This window comes from Macaca thibetana, chromosome 17 (assembly GCF_024542745.1).
Source record: "Macaca thibetana thibetana isolate TM-01 chromosome 17, ASM2454274v1, whole genome shotgun sequence".
NCBI lineage: Eukaryota > Metazoa > Chordata > Mammalia > Primates > Cercopithecidae > Macaca > Macaca thibetana.
The window spans coordinates 91651588-91657006 of NC_065594.1; the positions used below are offsets into that span (position 1 = coordinate 91651588).

Genomic DNA, 5419 nt, shown 5'->3' on the forward strand with positions numbered 1-5419 from the left:
GCTTCCTCAGAACCCTGGTTTCCCTGGTTCCCTGGTTCTCTGGCTTCCTGGTTCCCTGGTTGATTCCCTGGTGCCCTGGTTTCCTGGTTCCCCTGGTTCTCTGGTTCCCTGGTTTCCTGTTTCACTGTTTCCTGGTTCCCTGGTTTCCTGGTTCCCTGGTTTCCTGCTTCCCTGGTTCCCTGGTTCCCAGGTTTCCTGGTTCCCTGGTTCCTTGGTTCCCTGGTGTCCCGGTACCCTGGTTCCTGTTCCCATGGCTGCCGTATCTATTATGCATGCGCCCCTCCTGTTCCATGAAGGTAATGGGTGCTCCTCCTCCCTTGATCTTTCTTTGCTCTTCTCTTCCAAAAAAAGTGGGGGGTGCATATTAAACAAACACTCATCACAGTCTTCATTATTTTGGCAAGGAAAACAAATGGGAATCAAATCGTCTTTTTCCTGTCAGGGTGCTGATGAAGGAAATGTCAATAAACAGAACAATGTACTGTGTGACTGCCTGGCTTGAGATCTTCGAGTACAATAAAATAAAATAAAATCCTAACAGTGAGAAGAGTTTCATCACATTCTGTTTCAAACTCCAGGCTACACTTTCTCAATGCTAACCGGTCCTCACCGCTCCTCACCTGGCTAACACGGACTGAATAAGAACCGGCGTTGGCAGGTTCAGGATCTAGAGGCAAGATCCTAGCAGCCCGATGCCCTCAGACCCAAGCCCGGCCCCAGCTCCCTCGTGTCACGCAGCCACACACAGCCCCACACAGCCCCACCACCTTCACTACAGGCATGGTCGAGGCACGAATGGTTTATCTCAAATATCTGCAGGCATTGTTACTCACCAAGAGGGCTTGGACACTCATGTGCAAAGGCAGAGACAGGGAAACAGAGAGAAAGACGAAGGGGTGGTGGGAGAGGCTTTTGAAAGAGCATTCAAGGGTGTTCTGAGGAAGACATCCAAGCATGCAAGTGGCCTGTTAGCTCTGATGTGACCTAGTACACTGGCTTCAGCAGGAAGCCACACAGGTCCAAGCATCAAGCGGCCTGTTAGCCCCTACTGTAACCGAGTACACTTGTTTCAGCAGAAGTCACACAGGATCCTGAAAGCGTCCTCATTCTTGCTCCATACAGATTCTGGATGGAGGTCTCATGAGGGATTCAGGCAGAGGCTGATGAAAACATAAAACGGGCCAGTCTCCAGATGCAAGGGAGAGCTGGAGACAGTGTTCGTAGGTTGACTAGGCAGCTTTGACCAGGTGTGACAAAGGTAGCCCAGGTGTCCCAGTCTAGTCATGTTTCTATCACAAAATGCCTTGGAATTGGTAATTTATAAACAATAGAAATTTATTTCTTATCGTTCTGGAGGCGGGGAAGTCCGCGATCAAGACACCAGCTGGTTCCCGGTCGGTGAGGACCCAGCCTGTGCTTCCAAAATGGCGCCTCTGGGCCGCATCCTCAGGTGGGGAGGGGGTGGGAGAGGAAAAGGGGCTGGGTGTGTCCTTTGGCCTCCATTATAAGGCGAGGATCCTGTTCACGAGGGAGGAGCCCCATCACCAAGCCTCCTCTCAGAAGGCCCCACCTGTTAACAACATCACATGGGGCTTAGGTTTCACTCTACACATTTGAGAGGCACCTACATTCAGGCTGTAGCACCTGGCGGCCCCCCACTGCTTCCCATACTGCCAGAGGCTGGGGCAGCGTCCCAACCCACCATGTTCCACCAGCAAGATGGCTCCTATCAGCCAGATGTGTGGGATCCGGGCACACTGGCAAGAAGCAGGGAGGGCAGCACAGACCCGGCCGCCCCGTGGCTGCTCTGGGAGACTGTGTCCCTGTTGGAGACTGTGATAGATCCACTCTCTGTCCCAGCCATTGCTTCACCTGTCCTGTCCATCAACCCCTCTGCCAGTATCATACAGTAAATAGTACCATGAATACTACAGCTCCAGGCACCCAGGTGGCATCAGAGAACTGACAAATTAGAGTTTAACTATATCCTCAGTTTGTAGCCGGGGCTGCTTCGGAGCTGACGACTGCGGGGTATTGCTGTCTGGAGCTGACGACTGGGCGGCATTGTTGTCTGAAGCTGACGACTGGGTGGCATTGTTGTCTGGAGCTGACGACTGGGGGGGGCATTGCCGTCTGGAGCTGACGACTGGGGGACATTGCCGTCTGGAGCTGACGACTGGGGGGGGCATTGCCGTCTGGAGCTGACGACTGGGGGACATTGCCGTCTGGAGCTGACGACTGGGGGGCATTGCCGTCTGGAGCTGACGACTGGGGGGCATTGCCGTCTGGAGCTGACGACTGGGGGGCATTGCTGTCTGGAGCTGATGACTGGGGGTCATTGCCGTCTGGAGCTGACGACTGGGGTGCATTGCCATCTGGAGCTGACGACTGGGGGGCATTGCTGTCTGGAGCTGACGACTGGGTGACATTGTTGTCTGGAGCTGACGACTGGGGGGTATTGCTGTCTGGAGCTGACGACTGGGGGGCATTGCTGTCTGGAGCTGACGACTGGGTGACATTGTTGTCTGGAGCTGACGACTGGGGGGTATTGCTGTCTGGAGCTGACGACTGGGTGACATTGTTGTCTGGAGCTGGCGACTGGGGGGTATTGCTGTCTGGAGCTGACGACTGGGTGGTATTGCTGTCTGGAGCTGACGACTGGGGGGTCATTGCTGTCTGGAGCTGGCGACTGGGGGGTATTGCTGTCTGGAGCTGATGACTGGGGGGCATTGCTGTTTGGTTGTTGTCAAGCCTCCCCGAGGTCCAAGGTCACCAGAAGGAATGCCCCAGAAGGAGAGGCCATAACTGTAGTTCTAGGAGTCTGAGGCCCAGTTTAACCTTTTCTCTCCATCATTCAGCAGCTTAGAAATTCATGTCATTCCCTCTCTAGGCCTCAATTTTTCTCTACCTGTAAAATGGGGTGCTTGAGCCGAATTCCCTTTACCTGTGAAATCCTAGGACCCCGTCATGTCACTTCCATGCAGCAGAGGCAGCGGCCACTGGAGAGGGACACGAAGCACCTGGTGCTTGTTTAAACGCAAGGAGCTGGGTTTCGAAGACTCCACGAGGGACTTTAAGACCCTACGTTACTTATCGACATCAAAAGAGGAGAAGATAAAGCCTCCCAATTCTTCCTCCCACTTCCTCAGGTGGCCAATGCTGCTTTTATTGTGGAATGGGTTTGCCAGAAAGCCTCAGGCTGAGAGGTAAGACTCGGGTCTCTGAAAAATGACAGCTTGACATCAGACCAACAAAATCAATTTCCAAATTGATTAAAAACGTCCTCAAATAAAACTCCACTGGCTTTCTCGAATCCCATTGTAAAAGGTCATCTGGGAAGTAAGTATCATATTTGTTTTAAGTTGGCAGGAGCCCACAGCACACTTGAGGCCCTACAGTTTCGGGGTCAGGCTGGGCTGACTGGGCCCACCCGTGCCTCCGCCCTCATCACAGCCCCCAGCTCCAGGGTGCCCACCAGACAGGGCAGGAAGCCATCTCCAGGCTGGCTCTTCATCTTGGCTCTTTGAAAAGCTTTGGGTGAATGAAGTATGCCTCTCGGATCAAATAAACAATCAACGATTGGCTGCTGTCATTAAGGGAGAGGGAGACATATCCTGGGGGCATTTTGTGTGATTATGGGGTGGTTTATGATTCACAGAGATCAAGTGATAAACATACTGAAATGCCAAGAAAGAAAATTGGAGAGAAAAATTGCTACAAATTTTATTCTTATTTTTTAAGGAGATTATTTTATTTGCAAGATTTGCAATTGATGCAAAACCTGTAAATGCAGGTGCCCAACTGTCAAATCCTCTCCCTTCCAGACCCTTCGTAAAGGTGTGACCTGCTTCAAGAGACGTGATATTTGAAAAATGAAATCTACACATTAAGATACATGAAGAGTGACTGTTGACGTGTCAAAAGGATTTGCCACTTTACAAAAGATTCTTCCCAGTGTTTCTTAGAGAACCATACAACGGCGACGTATTTTAAATGCCTTTCAATTAAAAGAATTGACTCATGCTCAACTTGGCTTCAACATTATTTCAACTTTATTTCACCTTAAATATCATACAATAAAAACTCACTGTACTGATTTTTATCCTGGGGCAATGTATCTTTCCCTAGGTTTGATGGAGGAATCTGGCTCTGAAGGTGGCACAGCAGAAAACCAGCTCTCATTCTATTCTGCCATTAACTGGTATCAGTGAGCACGGTCCCTTGGGACTCAGTTTCCCCATCTGTAAAACGGGGACAAGCTACTTGCCCACTAAGCCTATGTTTCAAAAGGGCCATGGGTTTAAAAACACAGAAAACAAAGGCGCCCCGTGCTTACCAACATGAGGTGTTAATATTCTGTCCCCTGGCCACGTCTGAAACGGCCCGCCTACACAGGATGGCTGCTGGACCAGTCCCGGGCAGCGTTAGTAGGGCCTCCGGCTACATTCAGGCTGTTTCCCTCCACGTCCATTTCTGACTTCAAGGCCTTCACGCTGGGCCCCATCTCATCCTCCCTCTGAAGCCAGATTAACAAGAAAGGATCCAATGCTTGATCACTCACCTCATGCCACCCAATGTCCATTGATGCCAGGACACCAGGTACTGAGCTCTTCCCACAGCCTGCCCAGGCCCCCACTGGCAATCGAATCCCACTGTGCAGATGAACAAACAAACCCCCCATCTCAGGGACTGCCCACAGTCACACAGCCGGGAACACACACTATGTGTTCAGTGCGTTCAGTGTCTCCTCTGCTGACACCTGTGCTCTGCCCACAAGTGAAGGGACTTCTCCGCCGTCAGCACACCGAGCGGGGAGCAGAGGCCACCATCACCACACCGAGCGGGGAGCGGAGGCCGCCATCACCACACCGAGGCGGGAGCGGAGGCCGCCATCACCACACCGAGCGGGGAGCGGAGGCCGCCATCACCACACCGAGGCGGGAGCGGAGGCCGCCATCACCACACCGAGCGGGGGGGAGCGGAGGCCGCCATCACCACACCGAGCGGGGAGCGGAGGCCGCCATCACCACACCGAGCGGGGAGCGGAGGCCGCCATCACCACACCGAGCGGGGAGCGGAGGCCGCCATCACCACACCGAGCGGGGAGCGGAGGCCGCCATCACCACACCGAGCGGGGAGCGGAGGCCGCCATCACCACACCGAGCGGGGAGCGGAGGCCGCCATCACCACACCGAGCGGGGAGCGGAGGCCGCCATCACCACACCGAGCGGGGAGCGGAGGCCGCCATCACCACACCGAGCGGGGAGCGGAGGCCGCCATCACCACACCGAGCGGGGAGCGGAGGCCGCCATCACCACACCGAGCGGGGAGCAGAGGCCACCATCACCACACCGAGGCGGGAGCAGAGGCCATCCCGGGGCAGTTGGCCACCCGACAGCCTGCGTGCACATTGGAAGCT

The 5419-nt window shown here is 54.0% G+C and overlaps 1 long non-coding RNA gene across 1 annotated transcript; it reads left to right on the forward strand.

Moving 5' to 3' along the window:
• The first annotated feature begins 212 nt into the window (after positions 1-212).
• LOC126940619 (uncharacterized) lies at positions 213-4028 on the forward strand. Its single transcript, XR_007720838.1, has 3 exons — positions 213-296; positions 1123-1247; positions 2959-4028. It is a non-coding gene; the product is annotated as an uncharacterized LOC126940619 (long non-coding RNA).
• Positions 4029-5419: the final 1391 nt, after the last annotated feature.